General features: G+C 54.1%; 1 non-coding gene and 3 pseudogenes across 1 annotated transcript; all 4 read left to right on the top strand.

Moving 5' to 3' along the window:
• Positions 1 to 506: 506 nt before the first annotated feature.
• LOC144676674 (U2 spliceosomal RNA) lies at positions 507 to 684 on the top strand (annotated as a pseudogene).
• Positions 685 to 6,033: 5,349 nt separating this feature from the next.
• Positions 6,034 to 6,212, top strand: LOC144676675 (U2 spliceosomal RNA; annotated as a pseudogene).
• A 5,349-nt stretch (positions 6,213 to 11,561) lies between these two features.
• On the top strand, positions 11,562 to 11,743 carry LOC144676678 (U2 spliceosomal RNA). The gene has a single exon (XR_013575395.1). It is a non-coding gene; the product is annotated as a U2 spliceosomal RNA (small nuclear RNA).
• A 5,345-nt stretch (positions 11,744 to 17,088) lies between these two features.
• LOC144676679 (U2 spliceosomal RNA) lies at positions 17,089 to 17,268 on the top strand (annotated as a pseudogene).
• Positions 17,269 to 22,613: the final 5,345 nt, after the last annotated feature.

The raw sequence follows: 22,613 nt of genomic DNA on the forward strand, positions 1-22,613 counted from the left end.
GTGGTTGCTGTCGAGGTTCATCCCGAGCAGTTCTGTGACACAGGACTCTGTGCTCTACGGGCTGTTCCCAGGGACACACACCGAGACAAACATCAACTGCAGCTGGAGGATCATCAACTCGGTGAAAGACGCGCTTTGGTCTGCCCGAAACTTGTTGGTCTTCCAGCACAAAGAGTTGTCCCCGACCGATTGTTGCGGACTGGCACAATCCAAAGTCCAGGACTACGTGCTGAGGGACGCACTAAAGCTTGGGGCAGCTGCCGCAAAGGCGCAATGGGGAAGGGTCGCTGTCTAAGACCTTTCTACCACAGCGCACCGAGAGACTGGGAACTGTTTAGAGCCCCTCGGGCTGTACAGATCAAAATGAAAGGCTGTAAATGACTGTAATATTGTTTGTACTGATGCACCTGGTGATACATTTTGTAAAAGTTTAACCTGGATTGTACCCTTGTAATGTTGTTTTTGAAATGGTTTTGAATGTGATTGAAGATTTTTATGAATAAAGTATATTTTTACAAAAAAAAAAAAAAATCTGTTCTTATCAGTTTAATATCTGATACGTCCCTTATCTGGGGACCATATATTAAATTGATTTTTGGAGCAGGGAGATGGAATAGGGGCTTGCTCTGTCCACTCCACGCATCGACCCGGTATTGCAGTATCTCTGGGAATGGTGCACCACCCCTTTTAGGGGATTTTCAATGCTAAAAATAGATTTCTTACAAACATCTGCTTTCTTTACTTTTCAACATGCGCATCTTTCAAAACACAACTTTCTTTCTTTCTCATCGCTTCTCGGCCTTTTGGCTAACATCAAGTGTAGTGTTGCAGGGGCGACACCATGGTCCTGCCATGGCAAGGTCGGGATGGAAGGGCGAAAACCAATCGCAATCCGAATTCATACCGTGGGTTACCTATCACCGTCCGAGTCACGGTGAACCACAGCGACGAAGGAGGATCACCTATGGATCGGGGCTTCTTCACCAGGAGGATCCTGTTGAAGGCGTGCGGCTTCCAAGCTACGGAGATCTTCACCCTGCACGACTCCCGCAAAGGTGGTTATTTCGACGTGACGTTCAAGCAAGTGGCAGACTGCGTCCGGCTCCTGAGGGTGTTCGAGGAGAAGAGAGACCTGCCGGAGATGAAGATCCTGACGGCGGAGCCGCACTTCTCTCTGCCGTTGCAACGGGAACGTGAGGTGATGGTGCATGTGTACAACCCCTTCGTCCCTGTCGCCGACGTGGTCACCTTCCTCACCAGGTACTTCGATAAGGTGGGGAGCGGCACCGAGATTCGAGACGACTTGGGGATCTGGACAGGCAAACGCCTGTTTAAGGTCACGCTAAAGACCGATGGTAAGGGAGCCATTTTCCACCCTCCTTCCAGTTTCGCTATCGGGGGAAACCGTGGCTACCTGGTCTACGCTGGGCAACCCAAGCATTGTCGCTCATGCGGCAAGGCTGGTCATGTGGCGGCCAACTGCAGCGCCTCCCTCTGCAAGATCTGCAAACAGGAAGGGCACCAGACAAAAGACTGCAAACAGGCCAAGTGCTGCAACCTGTGTGGCGAGGCAAGTCACCTCTACAGGACCTGCCCCAAACGCTGCCGTACTTACGCACAGGCAGCCAAAGCCGACCACGGGGAAGCAGAAGAAATGTTCCGTGTCACTCCAACCACCAAGGCCCCCAGGGAGCTCAACGGGACAAAGGAGGACACAGAGAGAGACAAGGTGGAGAAAGAGATTGAGGCAACAGAGAGCCAATCAACAGCACCACCCCCTGAACCTTCCAGTCCTCAGGACAGCGAATCAATGGAGGAGGAGGCAGCAGTGGAAAAGCAGCAGGGGGAGTGGCGGACGGTGAAGAACAAGAAAAGTAAGAGGGAGCGAAGAAGAAGCAAAGGCGTTTCCCAGAGAAGCGGCAAGAGGCGTCTCCCATCCGACACGGATGACAAGGGCAGCAGCTCTTCGGATGAGGAAGTGCCAGAGCGGCACCGACAGAAGAGGCGGCAAAGCTCCAGGGCGTTGGAGGACGAGACACCCGAGCTCCAGAAAATTGGAGACAACAAGGAGACCAACGCACCCCAACTTTGCCTGCAACCTGAGGAGGCCAGTGCACCACAGCCCCTGGAATCTGGGAGCAGTGAGGCAATCATCGCACCCCAGCTCCAGGAAGCCGGGAACAGCAACCCCCCAGAGGGGGTGAGTTTTGGAGAAGCTTCTCCAGCAAAGGTCATCTCAAAATCCGCTCACTACGTGAACCTCCAGATGCCACTGGAGCAGAACACGGCCAAGGAGATCTACCTCAGCCCATCCAAAGTGAAGGAATTTGAGCTCACTACGGGTATGAAGGAGCAGACTAAAGGTCTGGGACTCTCAGAGACAGTGGGTTTGGTAGGAGAATAAATGCTTTAATATGGGTTTAAAGATTGTATCCATAAATGTGCGTAGCATTAAATCTACTACGCGATGTGTTGCGACCTTGGACTACCTAGCCAAGGTCAAAGCTGACCTGTTGTTTCTGCAGGAGTGTGCGATACCGCACCTCAGCTCCTACAGGCAATGGTCACGATGGTGGTCCCACGGGCCATCGATCTGGTCGGGCGGAAACGACTCTCGTTCCTCCGGCCTGGGTATTCTGCTGCGGGGAGGCAACTTCACCGTCTCCGAGGTCAAGGAGGTGGTGGGCGGGCGACTCCTGGTAGCAGACGTAATGTACAAGAACGCTCCACTCCGGTTAATTAACGTGTACGGCCCGGCACAAGGGGCTGAGCGGCTGGAGGTTTTTCAGCAGCTCCCACTGCTGCTGGCGACCTCCAGGCCGGTCATTCTGGGCGGGGACTTCAACTGCATCATCGATGCGGCTGGACGATCCAGCAGGGCCGGAAGCAGATTGGACGCTACGTCCAGATCCCTGATGGAAACAGTTAAGGATGCCAAGCTGCACGACGTCTTCAGCAACCCTGCAGACGGAGCGCAGCGTAGATACACCTGGTCGCGGCCAGACGGGTCCATTCGTTCCAGGATAGACTTCCTGTTTGTGTCCCGTGCATTCACAGTCAGATCCACCGAGGTCAAGCCGGTGTTCTTCTCTGACCACTGCCTCCTACTGGCGGACTGCCACTTGGAGGAAGACCTGAGGGTGGGCAGGGGGGCATGGAAGCTAAATGTGCAACTGCTGACCCCAGAGAACATTGAGGAGCTCAAGAGGGATTACAAAGGTTGGAGAACCGTGAAACCCCTCTTTGAGTCCCTGACACACTGGTGGGAAGTGATCAAGGGAAGCATCAAGAGGTTTTTCATCCTCAAAGGCACCCAGAAAGCTAGAAAGGAACAGAGGGAAATGTCCCGACTCCAGGAAAAGATGCAGAATCTGCTGCGGCTGCAGTCGATGGGGGTCGATGTCAAGGAGGAGCTCCAAGAGGTGAAGGGCCAGCAAGCCTCGCACTTTGCCTCGGAGGCCTCCAAGATCATCTTCCGTTCCAGAGTCCGCTCCGTGGAGCAGGATGAGACGTGCTCACGTTTCTTCTTCCAAAAGGTACACAGAGAGCGCTCTGTGATCAGCAGCCTGAAGGAAGAAGACGGCTCAGTAAAGTCATCACGGTCCGACATTCTGAGGATCAGCAAATCCTTTTATGCCGGACTGTATGACGTGAAGCCCACGGACAGCACGGCCTCCCAGTCCTTCCTGTCCTCTATCACGGAGGTCCTAGACCACAGTACGCGGGAGAGCCTAGACAAACCGCTAACTCCTGACGAACTGACTAAGGCCCTCGAGTCCTTCGAGAAGAGTAAAACCCCCGGAAGCGACGGCCTGCCGGCGGAGTTGTATTCGGCTCTGTGGGACTTGATCGGCCCAGACCTGCTAGAAGTGTACGAGAGTATGCTCCTGGCCGGCAGCATGTCAGAATCCATGAGGAAAGGCATCATCACCCTCATCTACAAGCACAAGGGGGAAAGGGAGGAAATTAGAAATTGGCGACCCATTTCACTGTTGAATATGGACTATAAGATTCTGTCCAAGGTCATCGCCAACCGGGTCAAATCCGCTCTGGAATTGGTGATTCACCCTGACCAGACCTGCTCTGTGCCAGGCAGGAAGATCTCTGACAGCCTGGCGCTGCTCAGGGATACGATTGCCTATGTACAGGACAGGGGTGTGGATACCTGCCTCATCAGCTTGGATCAGGAGAAGGCCTTTGACAGAATATCGCACACCTACATGGGGGATGTGCTCTCCAAAATGGGCTTTGGGGAGGGAATTCGAAATTGGATCCAACTGCTCTACACTAACATCAGTAGCGCAGTCTCAATCAATGGGTGGGAAACAGATAGCTTTCCGATTAAATCTGGAGTCAGGCAGGGCTGCCCTCTCTCGCCTGTCCTTTTTGTGTGCTGCATAGAACCCTTTGCCGAGTCCATCAGGAAGGATCCGGGCATAAGAGGAGTGACGATCCCAGGCAGTGGAGGCACTCAGGTAAAAGCCTCCCTGTACATGGACGACGTCGCCGTCTTCTGCTCGGATCCGCTGTCGGTGCGCAGACTGATGCACGTCTGCGACCAGTTCGAACTGGCCTCGGGAGCCAAGGTAAATCGTGGGAAGAGCGAGGCCATGTTCTTTGGGAACTGGGCTGACCGATCCTTTGTCCCCTTCACTGTCAGGGCTGACGGCCTGAAGGTGCTGGGGATATGGTTCGGAGGGACCGGGGCATGCGTTAGAAACTGGAAGGAGCGAGTGGCTATGGTGAAAAGGAAACTGGGCATGTGGGAGCGACGCTCCCTCTCCATTGCGGGTAAGAACCTGGTCATCAGGTGTGAGGTACTCTCGCTGTTGCTGTACGTGGCGCAGGTCTGGCCCATTCCACACTCCTGCGCGATGGCGATCACTCGAGCCATCTTCCGCTTTATCTGGAGGTCGAAAATGGATCGTGTCTGCAGGGACGCGATGTACAAGCCTCTAGATAAAGGGGGAAAAAACGTGCCCAACATCGCCCTCATACTGATGGCCACCTTTGTGTGCGGCTGCATCAAGCGGTGCGTAGACCCTCAGTACGCAAACACCAAGTGTCACTACGTGCTGAGGTTCTACCTGTCCCCGGTGTTGCGAAGGATGGGTCTGGCCACGCTGCCGCGGAACGCTCCAAGTAGTTGGACCGTGCCGTACCACCTGTCCCTGGTGGAAAAATTTATGCAGAAAAACACCTTTGACCACAAGTCCATCAGGCAGTGGTCAGCACGTAACGTCCTAGAGGCCCTGAGGGATAAGGAGAGGGTGGACCCTGTGGGATGGTTCCCCGAGCAGACTGTCAAAGTCATTTGGCAGAATGCCTCATCGCCAGAACTTTCCAACAAGCACCAAGACGTAGCTTGGCTGGTGGTGAGAAAGGCCCTCCCCGTCAGATCCTTCCTACACGCCAGGAGTCTCACCCCCTCTGCACGATGCCCTCGAGGTGGCTGTGGTGGGGAAGAGACCGTTGTTCACCTCCTTGTGGATTGTGCCTTTGCAAAGAAAGTCTGGAGAGAGATGCAGTGGTTGCTGTCGAGGTTCATCCCGAGCAGTTCTGTGACACAGGACTCTGTGCTCTACGGGCTGTTCCCAGGGACACACACCGAGACAAACATCAACTGCAGCTGGAGGATCATCAACTCGGTGAAAGACGCGCTTTGGTCTGCCCGAAACTTGTTGGTCTTCCAGCACAAAGATTTGTCCCCGACCGATTGTTGCGGACTGGCACAATCCAAAGTCCAGGACTACGTGCTGAGGGACGCACTAAAGCTTGGGGCAGCTGCCGCAAAGGCGCAATGGGGAAGGGTCGCTGTCTAAGACCTTTCTACCACAGCGCACCGAGAGACTGGGAACTGTTTAGAGCCCCTCGGGCTGTACAGATCAAAATGAAAGGCTGTAAATGACTGTAATATTGTTTGTACTGATGCACCTGGTGATACATTTTGTAAAAGTTTAACCTGGATTGTACCCTTGTAATGTTGTTTTTGAAATGGTTTTGAATGTGATTGAAGATTTTTATGAATAAAGTATATTTTTACAAAAAAAAAAAAAAAATCTGTTCTTATCAGTTTAATATCTGATACGTCCCTTATCTGGGGACCATATATTAAATTGATTTTTGGAGCAGGGAGATGGAATAGGGGCTTGCTCTGTCCACTCCACGCATCGACCCGGTATTGCAGTATCTCTGGGAATGGTGCACCACCCCTTTTAGGGGATTTTCAATGCTAAAAATAGATTTCTTACAAACATCTGCTTTCTTTACTTTTCAACATGCGCATCTTTCAAAACACAACTTTCTTTCTTTCTCATCGCTTCTCGGCCTTTTGGCTAACATCAAGTGTAGTGTTGCAGGGGCGACACCATGGTCCTGCCATGGCAAGGTCGGGATGGAAGGGCGAAAACCAATCGCAATCCGAATTCATACCGTGGGTTACCTATCACCGTCCGAGTCACGGTGAACCACAGCGACGAAGGAGGATCACCTATGGATCGGGGCTTCTTCACCAGGAGGATCCTGTTGAAGGCGTGCGGCTTCCAAGCTACGGAGATCTTCACCCTGCACGACTCCCGCAAAGGTGGTTATTTCGACGTGACGTTCAAGCAAGTGGCAGACTGCGTCCGGCTCCTGAGGGTGTTCGAGGAGAAGAGAGACCTGCCGGAGATGAAGATCCTGACGGCGGAGCCGCACTTTTCTCTGCCGTTGCAACGGGAACGTGAGGTGATGGTGCATGTGTACAACCCCTTCGTCCCTGTCGCCGACGTGGTCACCTTCCTCACCAGGTACTTCGATAAGGTGGGGAGCGGCACTGAGATTCGAGACGACTTGGGGATCTGGACAGGCAAACGCCTGTTTAAGGTCACGCTAAAGACCGATGGTAAGGGAGCCATTTTCCACCCTCCTTCCAGTTTCGCAATCGGGGGAAACCGTGGCTACCTGGTCTACGCTGGGCAACCCAAGCATTGTCGCTCATGCGGCAAGGCTGGTCATGTGGCGGCCAACTGCAGCGCCTCCCTCTGCAAGATCTGCAAACAGGAAGGGCACCAGACAAAAGACTGCAAACAGGCCAAGTGCTGCAACCTGTGTGGCGAGGCAAGTCACCTCTACAGGACCTGCCCCAAACGCTGCCGTACTTACGCACAGGCAGCCAAAGCCGACCACGGGGAAGCAGAAGAAATGTTCCGTGTCACTCCAACCACCAAGGCCCCCAGGGAGCTCAACGGGACAAAGGAGGACACAGAGAGAGACAAGGTGGAGAAAGAGATTGAGGCAACAGAGAGCCAATCAACAGCACCACCCCCTGAACCTTCCAGTCCTCAGGACAGCGAATCAATGGAGGAGGAGGCAGCAGTGGAAAAGCAGCAGGGGGAGTGGCGGACGGTGAAGAACAAGAAAAGTAAGAGGGAGCGAAGAAGAAGCAAAGGCGTTTCCCAGAGAAGCGGCAAGAGGCGTCTCCCATCCGACACGGATGACAAGGGCAGCAGCTCTTCGGATGAGGAAGCGCCAGAGCGGCACCGACAGAAGAGGCGGCAAAGCTCCAGGGCGTTGGAGGACGAGACACCCGAGCTCCAGAAAATTGGAGACAACAAGGAGACCAACGCACCCCAACTTTGCCTGCAACCTGAGGAGGCCAGTGCACCACAGCCCCTGGAATCTGGGAGCAGTGAGGCAATCATCGCACCCCAGCTCCAGGAAGCCGGGAACAGCAACCCCCCAGAGGGGGTGAGTTTTGGAGAAGCTTCCCCAGCAAAGGTCATCTCAAAATCCGCTCACTACGTGAACCTCCAGATGCCACTGGAGCAGAACACGGCCAAGGAGATCTACCTCAGCCCATCCAAAGTGAAGGAATTTGAGCTCACTACGGGTATGAAGGAGCAGACTAAAGGTCTGGGACTCTCAGAGACAGTGGTTTTGGTAGGAGAATAAATGCTTTAATATGGGTTTAAAGATTGTATCCATAAATGTGCGTAGCATTAAATCTACTACGCGATGTGTTGCGACCTTGGACTACCTTGCCAAGGTCAAAGCTGACCTGTTGTTTCTGCAGGAGTGTGCGATACCGCACCTCAGCTCCTACAGGCAATGGTCACGATGGTGGTCCCACGGGCCATCGATCTGGTCGGGCGGAAACGACTCTCGTTCCTCCGGCCTGGGTATTCTGCTGCGGGGAGGCAACTTCACCGTCTCCGAGGTCAAGGAGGTGGTGGGCGGGCGACTCCTGGTAGCAGACGTAATGTACAAGAACGCTCCACTCCGGTTAATTAACGTGTACGGCCCGGCACAAGGGGCTGAGCGGCTGGAGGTTTTTCAGCAGCTCCCACTGCTGCTGGCGACCTCCAGGCCGGTCATTCTGGGCGGGGACTTCAACTGCATCATCGATGCGGCTGGACGATCCGGCAGGGCCGGAAGCAGATTGGACGCTACGTCCAGATCCCTGATGGAAACAGTTAAGGATGCCAAGCTGCACGACGTCTTCAGCAACCCTGCAGACGGAGCGCAGCGTAGATACACCTGGTCGCGGCCAGACGGGTCCATTCGTTCCAGGATAGACTTCCTGTTTGTGTCCCGTGCATTCACAGTCAGATCCACCGAGGTCAAGCCGGTGTTCTTCTCTGACCACTGCCTCCTACTGGCGGACTGCCACTTGGAGGAAGACCTGAGGGTGGGCAGGGGGGCATGGAAGCTAAATGTGCAACTGCTGACCCCAGAGAACATTGAGGAGCTCAAGAGGGATTACAAAGGTTGGAGAACCGTGAAACCCCTCTTTGAGTCCCTGACACACTGGTGGGAAGTGATCAAGGGAAGCATCAAGAGGTTTTTCATCCTCAAAGGCACCCAGAAAGCTAGAAAGGAACAGAGGGAAATGTCCCGACTCCAGGAAAAGATGCAGAATCTGCTCCGGCTGCGGTCGATGGGGGTCGATGTCAAGGAGGAGCTCCAAGAGGTGAAGGGCCAGCAAGCCTCGCACTTTGCCTCGGAGGCCTCCAAGATCATCTTCCGTTCCAGAGTCCGCTCCGTGGAGCAGGATGAGACGTGCTCACGTTTCTTCTTCCAAAAGGTACACAGAGAGCGCTCTGTGATCAGCAGCCTGAAGGAAGAAGACGGCTCAGTAAAGTCATCACGGTCCGACATTCTGAGGATCAGCAAATCCTTTTATGCCGGACTGTATGACGTGAAGCCCACGGACAGCACGGCCTCCCAGTCCTTCCTGTCCTCTATCACGGAGGTCCTAGACCACAGTACTCGGGAGAGCCTAGACAAACCGCTAACCCCTGACGAACTGACTAAGGCCCTCGAGTCCTTCGAGAAGAGTAAAACCCCCGGAAGCGACGGCCTGCCGGCGGAGTTGTATTCGGCTCTGTGGGACTTGATCGGCCCAGACCTGCTAGAAGTGTACGAGAGTATGCTCCTGGCCGGCAGCATGTCAGAATCCATGAGGAAAGGCATCATCACCCTCATCTACAAGCACAAGGGGGAAAGGGAGGAAATTAGAAATTGGCGACCCATTTCACTGTTGAATATGGACTATAAGATTCTGTCCAAGGTCATTGCCAACCGGGTCAAATCCGCTCTGGAATTGGTGATTCACCCTGACCAGACCTGCTCTGTGCCAGGCAGGAAGATCTCTGACAGCCTGGCGCTGCTCAGGGATACGATTGCCTATGTACAGGACAGGGGTGTGGATACCTGCCTCATCAGCTTGGATCAGGAGAAGGCCTTTGACAGAATATCGCACACCTACATGGGGGATGTGCTCTCCAAAATGGGGTTTGGGGAGGGAATTCGAAATTGGATCCAACTGCTCTACACTAACATCAGTAGCGCAGTCTCAATCAATGGGTGGGAAACAGATAGCTTTCCGATTAAATCTGGAGTCAGGCAGGGCTGCCCTCTCTCGCCTGTCCTTTTTGTGTGCTGCATAGAACCCTTTGCCGAGTCCATCAGGAAGGATCCGGGCATAAGAGGAGTGACGATCCCAGGCAGTGGAGGCACTCAGGTAAAAGCCTCCCTGTACATGGACGACGTCGCCGTCTTCTGCTCGGATCCGCTGTCGGTGCGCAGACTGATGCACGTCTGCGACCAGTTCGAACTGGCCTCGGGAGCCAAGGTAAATCGTGGGAAGAGCGAGGCCATGTTCTTTGGGAAGTGGGCTGACCGATCCTTTGTCCCCTTCACTGTCAGGGCTGACGGCCTGAAGGTGCTGGGGATATGGTTCGGAGGGACCGGGGCATGCGTTAGAAACTGGAAGGAGCGAGTGGCTATGGTGAAAAGGAAACTGGGCATGTGGGAGCGACGCTCCCTCTCCATTGCGGGTAAGAACCTGGTCATCAGGTGTGAGGTACTCTCGCTGTTGCTGTACGTGGCGCAGGTCTGGCCCATTCCACACTCCTGCGCGATGGCGATCACTCGAGCCATCTTCCGCTTTATCTGGAGGTCGAAAATGGATCGTGTCTGCAGGGACGCGATGTACAAGCCTCTAGATAAAGGGGGAAAAAACGTGCCCAACATCGCCCTCATACTGATGGCCACCTTTGTGTGCGGCTGCATCAAGCGGTGCGTAGACCCTCAGTACGCAAACACCAAGTGTCACTACGTGCTGAGGTTCTACCTGTCCCCGGTGTTGCGAAGGATGGGTCTGGCCACGCTGCCGCGGAACGCTCCAAGTAGTTGGACCGTGCCGTACCACCTGTCCCTGGTGGAAAAATTTATGCAGAAAAACACCTTTGACCACAAGTCCATCAGGCAGTGGTCAGCACGTAACGTCCTAGAGGCCCTGAGGGATAAGGAGAGGGTGGACCCTGTGGGATGGTTCCCCGAGCAGACTGTCAAAGTCATTTGGCAGAATGCCTCATCGCCAGAACTTTCCAACAAGCACCAAGACGTAGCTTGGCTGGTGGTGAGAAAGGCCCTCCCCGTCAGATCCTTCCTACACGCCAGGAGTCTCACCCCCTCTGCACGATGCCCTCGAGGTGGCTGTGGTGGGGAAGAGACCGTTGTCCACCTCCTTGTGGATTGTGCCTTTGCAAAGAAAGTCTGGAGAGAGATGCAGTGGTTGCTGTCGAGGTTCATCCCGAGCAGTTCTGTGACACAGGACTCTGTGCTCTACGGGCTGTTCCCAGGGACACACACCGAGACAAACATCAACTGCAGCTGGAGGATCATCAACTCGGTGAAAGACGCGCTTTGGTCTGCCCGAAACTTGTTGGTCTTCCAGCACAAAGATTTGTCCCCGACCGATTGTTGCGGACTGGCACAATCCAAAGTCCAGGACTACGTGCTGAGGGACGCACTAAAGCTTGGGGCAGCTGCCGCAAAGGCGCAATGGGGAAGGGTCGCTGTCTAAGACCTTTCTACCACAGCGCACCGAGAGACTGGGAACTGTTTAGAGCCCCTCGGGCTGTACAGATCAAAATGAAAGGCTGTAAATGACTGTAATATTGTTTGTACTGATGCACCTGGTGATACATTTTGTAAAAGTTTAACCTGGATTGTACCCTTGTAATGTTGTTTTTGAAATGGTTTTGAATGTGATTGAAGATTTTTATGAATAAAGTATATTTTTACAATTAAAAAAAAAAAAAAATCTGTTCTTATCAGTTTAATATCTGATACGTCCCTTATCTGGGGACCATATATTAAATTGATTTTTGGAGCAGGGAGATGGAATAGGGGCTTGCTCCGCCCACTCCATGCATCGACCCGGTATTGCAGTATCTCTGGGAATGGTGCACCACCCCTTTCCAGGGGATTTTCAATGCTAAAAATAGATTTCTTACAAACATCTGCTTTCTTTACTTTTCAACATGCACATCTTTCAAAACACAACTTTCTTTCTTTCTCATCGCTTCTCGGCCTTTTGGCTAACATCAAGTGTTGCAGGAGCGACACCATGGTCCTGCCATGGCAAGGTCGGGATGGAAGGGCGAAAACCAATCGCAATCCGAATTCATACCGTGGGTTACCTATCACCGTCCGAGTCACGGTGAACCACAGCGACGAAGGAGGATCACCTATGGATCGGGGCTTCTTCACCAGGAGGATCCTGTTGAAGGCGTGCGGCTTCCAAGCTACGGAGATCTTCACCCTGCACGACTCCCGCAAAGGTGGTTATTTTGACGTGACGTTCAAGCAAGTGGCAGACTGCGTCCGGCTCCTGAGGGTGTTCGAGGAGAAGAGAGACCTGCCGGAGATGAAGATCCTGACGGCGGAGCCGCACTTTTCTCTGCCGTTGCAACGGGAACGTGAGGTGATGGTGCATGTGTACAACCCCTTCGTCCCTGTCGCCGACGTGGTCACCTTCCTCACCAGGTACTTCGATAAGGTGGGGAGCGGCACTGAGATTCGAGACGACTTAGGGATCTGGACAGGCAAACGCCTGTTTAAGGTCACGCTAAAGACCGATGGTAAGGGAGCCATTTTCCACCCTCCTTCCAGTTTCGCTATCGGGGGAAACCGTGGCTACCTGGTCTACGCTGGGCAACCCAAGCATTGTCGCTCATGCGGCAAGGCTGGTCATGTGGCGGCCAACTGCAGCGCCTCCCTCTGCAAGATCTGCAAACAGGAAGGGCACCACACAAAAGACTGCAAACAGGCCAAGTGCTGCAACCTGTGTGGCGAGGCAAGTCACCTCTACAGGACCTGCCCCAAACGCTGCCGTACTTACGCACAGGCAGCCAAAGCCGACCACGGGGAAGCAGAAGAAATGTTCCGTGTCACTCCAACCACCAAGGCCCCCAGGGAGCTCAACGGGACAAAGGAGGACACAGAGAGAGACAAGGTGGAGAAAGAGATTGAGGCAACAGAGAGCCAATCAACAGCACTACCCCCTGAACCTTCCAGTCCTCAGGACAGCGAATCAATGGAGGAGGAGGCAGCAGTGGAAAAGCAGCAGGGGGAGTGGCGGACGGTGAAGAACAAGAAAAGTAAGAGGGAGCGAAGAAGAAGCAAAGGCGTTTCCCAGAGAAGCGGCAAGAGGCGTCTCCCATCCGACACGGATGACAAGGGCAGCAGCTCTTCGGATGATGAAGTGCCAGAGCGGCACCGACAGAAGAGGCGGCAAAGCTCCAGGGCGCTGGAGGACGAGACACCCGAGCTCCAGAAAATTGGAGACAACAAGGAGACCAGCGCACCCCAACTTTGCCTGCAACCTGAGGAGGCCAGTGCACCACAGCCCCTGGAATCTGGGAGCAGTGAGGCAATCATCGCACCCCAGCTCCAGGAAGCCGGGAACAGCAACCCCCCAGAGGGGGTGAGTTTTGGAGAAGCTTCTCCAGCAAAGGTCATCTCAAAATCCGCTCACTACGTGAACCTCCAGATGCCACTGGAGCAGAACACGGCCAAGGAGATCTACCTCAGCCCATCCAAAGTGAAGGAATTTGAGCTCACTACGGGTATGAAGGAGCAGACTAAAGGTCTGGGACTCTCAGAGACAGTGGGTTTGGTAGGAGAATAAATGCTTTAATATGGGTTTAAAGATTGTATCCATAAATGTGCGTAGCATTAAATCTACTACGCGATGTGTTGCGACCTTGGACTACCTAGCCAAGGTCAAAGCTGACCTGTTGTTTCTGCAGGAGTGTGCGATACCGCACCTCAGCTCCTACAGGCAATGGTCACGATGGTGGTCCCACGGGCCATCGATCTGGTCGGGCGGAAACGACTCTCGTTCCTCCGGCCTGGGTATTCTGCTGCGGGGAGGCAACTTCACCGTCTCCGAGGTCAAGGAGGTGGTGGGCGGGCGACTCCTGGTAGCAGACGTAATGTACAAGAACGCTCCACTCCGGTTAATTAACGTGTATGGCCCAGCACAAGGGGCTGAGCGGCTGGAGGTTTTTCAGCAGCTCCCACTGCTGCTGGCGACCTCCAGGCCGGTCATTCTGGGCGGGGACTTCAACTGCATCATCGATGCGGCTGGACGATCCGGCAGGGCCGGAAGCAGATTGGACGCTACGTCCAGATCCCTGATGGAAACAGTTAAGGATGCCAAGCTGCACGACGTCTTCAGCAACCCTGCAGACGGAGCGCAGCGTAGATACACCTGGTCGCGGCCAGACGGGTCCATTCGTTCCAGGATAGACTTCCTGTTTGTGTCCCGTGCATTCACAGTCAGATCCACCGAGGTCAAGCCGGTGTTCTTCTCTGACCACTGCCTCCTACTGGCGGACTGCCACTTGGAGGAAGACCTGAGGGTGGGCAGGGGGGCATGGAAGCTAAATGTGCAACTGCTGACCCCAGAGAACATTGAGGAGCTCAAGAGGGATTACAAAGGTTGGAGAACCGTGAAACCCCTCTTTGAGTCCCTGACACACTGGTGGGAAGTGATCAAGGGAAGCATCAAGAGGTTTTTCATCCGCAAAGGCACCCAGAAAGCTAGAAAGGAACAGAGGGAAATGTCCCGACTCCAGGAAAAGATGCAGAATCTGCTCCGGCTGCAGTCGATGGGGGTCGATGTCAAGGAGGAGCTCCAAGAGGTGAAGGGCCAGCAAGCCTCGCACTTTGCCTCGGAGGCCTCCAAGATCATCTTCCGTTCCAGAGTCCGCTCCGTGGAGCAGGATGAGACGTGCTCACGTTTCTTCTTCCAAAAGGTACACAGAGAGCGCTCTGTGATCAGCAGCCTGAAGGAAGAAGACGGCTCAGTAAAGTCATCACGGTCCGACATTCTGAGGATCAGCAAATCCTTTTATGCCGGTCTGTATGACGTGAAGCCCACGGACAGCACGGCCTCCCAGTCCTTCCTGTCCTCTATCACGGAGGTCTTAGACCACAGTACGCGGGAGAGCCTAGACAAACCGCTAACTCCTGACGAACTGACTAAGGCCCTCGAGTCCTTCGAGAAGAGTAAAACCCCCGGAAGCGACGGCCTGCCGGCGGAGTTGTATTCGGCTCTGTGGGACTTGATCGGCCCAGACCTGCTAGAAGTGTACGAGAGTATGCTCCTGGCCGGCAGCATGTCAGAATCCATGAGGAAAGGCATCATCACCCTCATCTACAAGCACAAGGGGGAAAGGGAGGAAATTAGAAATTGGCGACCCATTTCACTGTTGAATGTGGACTATAAGATTCTGTCCAAGGTCATCGCCAACCGGGTCAAATCCGCTCTGGAATTGGTGATTCACCCTGACCAGACCTGCTCTGTGCCAGGCAGGAAGATCTCTGACAGCCTGGCGCTGCTCAGGGATACGATTGCCTATGTACAGGACAGGGGTGTGGATACCTGCCTCATCAGCTTGGATCAGGAGAAGGCCTTTGACAGAATATCGCACACCTACATGGGGGATGTGCTCTCCAAAATGGGCTTTGGGGAGGGAATTCGAAATTGGATCCAACTGCTCTACACTAACATCAGTAGCGCAGTCTCAATCAATGGGTGGGAAACAGATAGCTTTCCGATTAAATCTGGAGTCAGGCAGGGCTGCCCTCTCTCGCCTGTCCTTTTCGTGTGCTGCATAGAACCCTTTGCCGAGTCCATCAGGAAGGATCCGGGCATAAGAGGAGTGACGATCCCAGGCAGTGGAGGCACTCAGGTAAAAGCCTCCCTGTACATGGACGACGTCGCCGTCTTCTGCTCGGATCCGCTGTCGGTGCGCAGACTGATGCACGTCTGCGACCAGTTCGAACTGGCCTCGGGAGCCAAGGTAAATCGTGGGAAGAGCGAGGCCATGTTCTTTGGGAACTGGGCTGACCGATCCTTTGTCCCCTTCACTGTCAGGGCTGACGGCCTGAAGGTGCTGGGGATATGGTTCGGAGGGACCGGGGCATGCGTTAGAAACTGGAAGGAGCGAGTGGCTATGGTGAAAAGGAAACTGGGCAAGTGGGAGCGACGCTCCCTCTCCATTGCGGGTAAGAACCTGGTCATCAGGTGTGAGGTACTCTCGCTGTTGCTGTACGTGGCGCAGGTCTGGCCCATTCCACACTCCTGCGCGATGGCGATCACTCGAGCCATCTTCCGCTTTATCTGGAGGTCGAAAATGGATCGTGTCCGCAGGGACGCGATGTACAAGCCTCTAGATAAAGGGGGAAAAAACGTGCCCAACATCGCCCTCATACTGATGGCCACCTTTGTGTGCGGCTGCATCAAGCGGTGCGTAGACCCTCAGTACGCAAACACCAAGTGTCACTACGTGCTGAGGTTCTACCTGTCCCCGGTGTTGCGAAGGATGGGTCTGGCCACGCTGCCGCGGAACGCTCCAAGTAGTTGGACCATGCCGTACCACCTGTCCCTGGTGGAAAAATTTATGCAGAAAAACACCTTTGACCACAAGTCCATCAGGCAGTGGTCAGCACGTAACGTCCTAGAGGCCCTGAGGGATAAGGAGAGGGTGGACCCTGTGGGATGGTTCCCCGAGCAGACTGTCAAAGTCATTTGGCAGAATGCCTCATCGCCAGAACTTTCCAACAAGCACCAAGACGTAGCTTGGCTGGTGGTGAGAAAGGCCCTCCCCGTCAGATCCTTCCTACACGCCAGGAGTCTCACCCCCTCTGCACGATGCCCTCGAGGTGGCTGTGGTGGGGAAGAGACCGTTGTTCACCTCCTTGTGGATTGCGCCTTTGCAAAGAAAGTCTGGAGAGAGATGCAGTGGTTGCTGTCGAGGTTCATCCCGAGCAGCTCTGCGACACAGGACTCTGTGCTCTACGGGCTGTTCCCAGGGACACACACCGAGACAAACATCGACTGCAGCTGGAGGATCATCAACTCGGTGAAAGAGGCGCTTTGGTCTGCCCGAAACTTGTTGGTCTTCCAGCACAAAGAGTTGTCCCCGACCGATTGTTGCGGACTGGCACAATCCAAAGTCCAGGACTACGTGCTGAGGGACGCACTAAAGCTTGGGGCAGCTGCCGCAAAGGCGCAATGGGGAAGGGTCGCTGTCTAAGACCTTTCTACCACAGCGCACCGAGAGACTGGGAACTGTTTAGAGCCCCTCGGGCTGTACAGATCAAAATGAAAGGCTGTAAATGATTGTAATATTGTTTGTACTGATGCACCTGGTGATACATTTTGTAAAAGTTTAACCTGGATTGTACCCTTGTAATGTTGTTTTTGAAATGGTTTTGAATGTGATTGAAGATTTTTATGAATAAAGTATATTTTTACAAAAAAAAAAAAAAAAATCTGTTCTTATCAGTTTAATATCTGATACGTCCCTTATCTGGGGACCATATATTAAATTGATTTTTGGAGCAGGGAGATGGAATAGGGGCTTGCTCCGCCCACTCCACGCATCGACCCGGTATTGCAGTATCTCTGGGAATGGTGCACCACCCCTTTCCAGGGGATTTTCAATGCTAAAAATAGATTTCTTACAAACATCTGCTTTCTTTACTTTTCAACATGCACATCTTTCAAAACACAACTTTCTTTCTTTCTCATCGCTTCTCGGCCTTTTGGCTAACATCAAGTGTTGCAGGAGCGACACCATGGTCCTGCCATGGCAAGGTCGGGATGGAAGGGCGAAAACCAATCGCAATCCGAATTCATACCGTGGGTTACCTATCACCGTCCGAGTCACGGTGAACCACAGCGACGAAGGAGGATCACCTATGGATCGGGGCTTCTTCACCAGGAGGATCCTGTTGAAGGCGTGCGGCTTCCAAGCTACGGAGATCTTCACCCTGCACGACTCCCGCAAAGGTGGTTATTTTGACGTGACGTTCAAGCAAGTGGCAGACTGCGTCCGGCTCCTGAGGGTGTTCGAGGAGAAGAGAGACCTGCCGGAGATGAAGATCCTGACGGCGGAGCCGCACTTTTCTCTGCCGTTGCAACGGGAACGTGAGGTGATGGTGCATGTGTACAACCCCTTCGTCCCTGTCGCCGACGTGGTCACCTTCCTCACCAGGTACTTCGATAAGGTGGGGAGCGGCACTGAGATTCGAGACGACTTGGGGATCTGGACAGGCAAACGCCTGTTTAAGGTCACGCTAAAGACCGATGGTAAGGGAGCCATTTTCCACCCTCCTTCCAGTTTCGCTATCGGGGGAAACCGTGGCTACCTGGTCTACGCTGGGCAACCCAAGCATTGTCGCTCATGCGGCAAGGCTGGTCATGTGGCGGCCAACTGCAGCGCCTCCCTCTGCAAGATCTGCAAACAGGAAGGGCACCACACAAAAGACTGCAAACAGGCCAAGTGCTGCAACCTGTGTGGCGAGGCAAGTCACCTCTACAGGACCTGCCCCAAACGCTGCCGTACTTACGCACAGGCAGCCAAAGCCGACCACGGGGAAGCAGAAGAAATGTTCCGTGTCACTCCAACCACCAAGGCCCCCAGGGAGCTCAACGGGACAAAGGAGGACACAGAGAGAGACAAGGTGGAGAAAGAGATTGAGGCAACAGAGAGCCAATCAACAGCACCACCCCCTGAACCTTCCAGTCCTCAGGACAGCGAATCAATGGAGGAGGAGGCAGCAGTGGAAAAGCAGCAGGGGGAGTGGCGGACGGTGAAGAACAAGAAAAGTAAGAGGGAGCGAAGAAGAAGCAAAGGCGTTTCCCAGAGAAGCGGCAAGAGGCGTCTCCCATCCGACACGGATGACAAGGGCAGCAGCTCTTCGGATGAGGAAGTGCCAGAGCGGCACCGACAGAAGAGGCGGCAAAGCTCCAGGGCGTTGGAGGACGAGACACCCGAGCTCCAGAAAATTGGAGACAACAAGGAGACCAACGCACCCCAACTTTGCCTGCAACCTGAGGAGGCCAGTGCACCACAGCCCCTGGAATCTGGGAGCAGTGAGGCAATCATCGCACCCCAGCTCCAGGAAGCCGGGAACAGCAACCCCCCAGAGGGGGTGAGTTTTGGAGAAGCTTCTCCAGCAAAGGTCATCTCAAAATCCGCTCACTACGTGAACCTCCAGATGCCACTGGAGCAGAACACGGCCAAGGAGATCTACCTCAGCCCATCCAAAGTGAAGGAATTTGAGCTCACTACGGGTATGAAGGAGCAGACTAAAGGTCTGGGACTCTCAGAGACAGTGGGTTTGGTAGGAGAATAAATGCTTTAATATGGGTTTAAAGATTGTATCCATAAATGTGCGTAGCATTAAATCTACTACGCGATGTGTTGCGACCTTGGACTACCTAGCCAAGGTCAAAGCTGACCTGTTGTTTCTGCAGGAGTGTGCGATACCGCACCTCAGCTCCTACAGGCAATGGTCACGATGGTGGTCCCACGGGCCATCGATCTGGTCGGGCGGAAACGACTCTCGTTCCTCCGGCCTGGGTATTCTGCTGCGGGGAGGCAACTTCACCGTCTCCGAGGTCAAGGAGGTGGTGGGCGGGCGACTCCTGGTAGCAGACGTAATGTACAAGAACGCTCCACTCCGGTTAATTAACGTGTACGGCCCGGCACAAGGGGCTGAGCGGCTGGAGGTTTTTCAGCAGCTCCCACTGCTGCTGGCGACCTCCAGGCCGGTCATTCTGGGCGGGGACTTCAACTGCATCATCGATGCGGCTGGACGATCCGGCAGGGCCGGAAGCAGATTGGACGCTACGCCCAGATCCCTGATGGAAACAGTTAAGGATGCCAAGCTGCACGACGTCTTCAGCAACCCTGCAGACGGAGCGCAGCGTAGATACACCTGGTCGCGGCCAGACGGGTCCATTCGTTCCAGGATAGACTTCCTGTTTGTGTCCCGTGCATTCACAGTCAGATCCACCGACGTCAAGCCGGTGTTCTTCTCTGACCACTGCCTCCTACTGGCGGACTGCCACTTGGAGGAAGACCTGAGGGTGGGCAGGGGGGCATGGAAGCTAAATGTGCAACTGCTGACCCCAGAGAACATTGAGGAGCTCAAGAGGGATTACAAAGGTTGGAGAACCGTGAAACCCCTCTTTGAGTCCCTGACACACTGGTGGGAAGTGATCAAGGGAAGCATCTGAGGTTTTTCATCCTCAAAGGCACCCAGAAAGCTAGAAAGGAACAGAGGGAAATGTCCCGACTCCAGGGAAAGATGCAGAATCTGCTCCGGCTGCGGTCGATGGGGGTCGATGTCAAGGAGGAGCTCCAAGAGGTGAAGGGCCAGCAAGCCTCGCACTTTGCCTCGGAGGCCTCCAAGATCATCTTCCGTTCCAGAGTCCGCTCCGTGGAGCAGGATGAGACGTGCTCACGTTTCTTCTTCCAAAAGGTACACAGAGAACGCTCTGTGATCAGCAGCCTGAAGGAAGAAGACGGCTCAGTAAAGTCATCACGGTCCGACATTCTGAGGATCAGCAAATCCTTTTATGCCGGACTGTATGACGTGAAGCCCACGGACAGCACGGCCTCCCAGTCCTTCCTGTCCTCTATCACGGAGGTCCTAGACCACAGTACGCGGGAGAGCCTAGACAAACCGCTAACTCCTGACGAACTGACTAAGGCCCTCGAGTCCTTCGAGAAGAGTAAAACCCCCGGAAGCGACGGCCTGCCGGCGGAGTTGTATTCGGCTCTGTGGGACTTGATCGGCCCAGACCTGCTAGAAGTGTACGAGAGTATGCTCCTGGCCGGCAGCATGTCAGAATCCATGAGGAAAGGCATCATCACCCTCATCTACAAGCACAAGGGGGAAAGGGAGGAAATTAGAAATTGGCGACCCATTTCACTGTTGAATATGGACTATAAGATTCTGTCCAAGGTCATCGCCAACCGGGTCAAATCCGCTCTGGAATTGGTGATTCACCCTGACCAGACCTGCTCTGTGCCAGGCAGGAAGATCTCTGACAGCCTGGCGCTGCTCAGGGATACGATTGCCTATGTACAGGACAGGGGTGTGGATACCTGCCTCATCAGCTTGGATCAGGAGAAGGCCTTTGACAGAATATCGCACACCTACATGGGGGATGTGCTCTCCAAAATGGGCTTTGGGGAGGGAATTCGAAATTGGATCCAACTGCTCTACACTAACATCAGTAGCGCAGTCTCAATCAATGGGTGGGAAACAGATAGCTTTCCGATTAAATCTGGAGTCAGGCAGGGCTGCCCTCTCTCGCCTGTCCTTTTCGTGTGCTGCATAGAACCCTTTGCCGAGTCCATCAGGAAGGATCCGGGCATAAGAGGAGTGACGATCCCAGGCAGTGGAGGCACTCAGGTAAAAGCCTCCCTGTACATGGACGACGTCGCCGTCTTCTGCTCGGATCCGCTGTCGGTGCGCAGACTGATGCACGTCTGCGACCAGTTCGAACTGGCCTCGGGAGCCAAGGTAAATCGTGGGAAGAGCGAGGCCATGTTCTTTGGGAACTGGGCTGACCGATCCTTTGTCCCCTTCACTGTCAGGGCTGACGGCCTGAAGGTGCTGGGGATATGGTTCGGAGGGACCGGGGCATGCGTTAGAAACTGGAAGGAGCGAGTGGCTATGGTGAAAAGGAAACTGGGCATGTGGGAGCGACGCTCCCTCTCCATTGCGGGTAAGAACCTGGTCATCAGGTGTGAGGTACTCTCGTTGTTGCTGTACGTGGCGCAGGTCTGGCCCATTCCACACTCCTGCGCGATGGCGATCACTCGAGCCATCTTCCGCTTTATCTGGAGGTCGAAAATGGATCGTGTCTGCAGGGACGCGATGTACAAGCCTCTAGATAAAGGGGGAAAAAACGTGCCCAACATCGCCCTCATACTGATGGCCACCTTTGTGTGCGGCTGCATCAAGCGGTGCGTAGACCCTCAGTACGCAAACACCAAGTGTCACTACGTGCTGAGGTTCTACCTGTCCCCGGTGTTGCGAAGGATGGGTCTGGCCACGCTGCCGCGGAACGCTCCAAGTAGTTGGACCGTGCCGTACCACCTGTCCCTGGTGGAATAAATTTATGCAGAAAAACACCTTTGACCACAAGTCCATCAGGCAGTGGTCAGCACGTAACGTCCTAGAGGCCCTGAGGGATAAGGAGAGGGTGGACCCTGTGGGATGGTTCCCCGAGCAGACTGTCAAAGTCATTTGGCAGAATGCCTCATCGCCAGAACTTTCCAACAAGCACCAAGACGTAGCTTGGCTGGTGGTGAGAAAGGCCCTCCCCGTCAGATCCTTCCTACACGCCAGGAGTCTCACCCCCTCTGCACTATGCCCTCGAGGTGGCTGTGGTGGGGAAGAGACCGTTGTTCACCTCCTTGTGGATTGTGCCTTTGCAAAGAAAGTCTGGAGAGAGATGCAGTGGTTGCTGTCGAGGTTCATCCCGAGCAGTTCTGTGACACAGGACTCTGTGCTCTACGGGCTGTTCCCAGGGACACACACCGAGACAAACATCAACTGCAGCTGGAGGATCATCAACTCGGTGAAAGACGCGCTTTGGTCTGCCCGAAACTTGTTGGTCTTCCAGCACAAAGATTTGTCCCCGACCGATTGTTGCGGACTGGCACAATCCAAAGTCCAGGACTACGTGCTGAGGGACGCACTAAAGCTTGGGGCAGCTGCCGCAAAGGCGCAATGGGGAAGGGTCGCTGTCTAAGACCTTTCTACCACAGCGCACCGAGAGACTGGGAACTGTTTAGAGCCCCTCGGGCTGTACAGATCAAAATGAAAGGCTGTAAATGACTGTAATATTGTTTGTACTGATGCACCTGGTGATACATTTTGTAAAAGTTTAACCTGGATTGTACCCTTGTAATGTTGTTTTTGAAATGGTTTTGAATGTGATTGAAGATTTTTATGAATAAAGT

This window comes from Cetorhinus maximus, unplaced genomic scaffold (assembly GCF_964194155.1).
Source record: "Cetorhinus maximus unplaced genomic scaffold, sCetMax3.hap1.1 HAP1_SCAFFOLD_1816, whole genome shotgun sequence".
In the NCBI taxonomy this organism is placed as follows: Eukaryota; Metazoa; Chordata; class Chondrichthyes; order Lamniformes; family Cetorhinidae; genus Cetorhinus; species Cetorhinus maximus.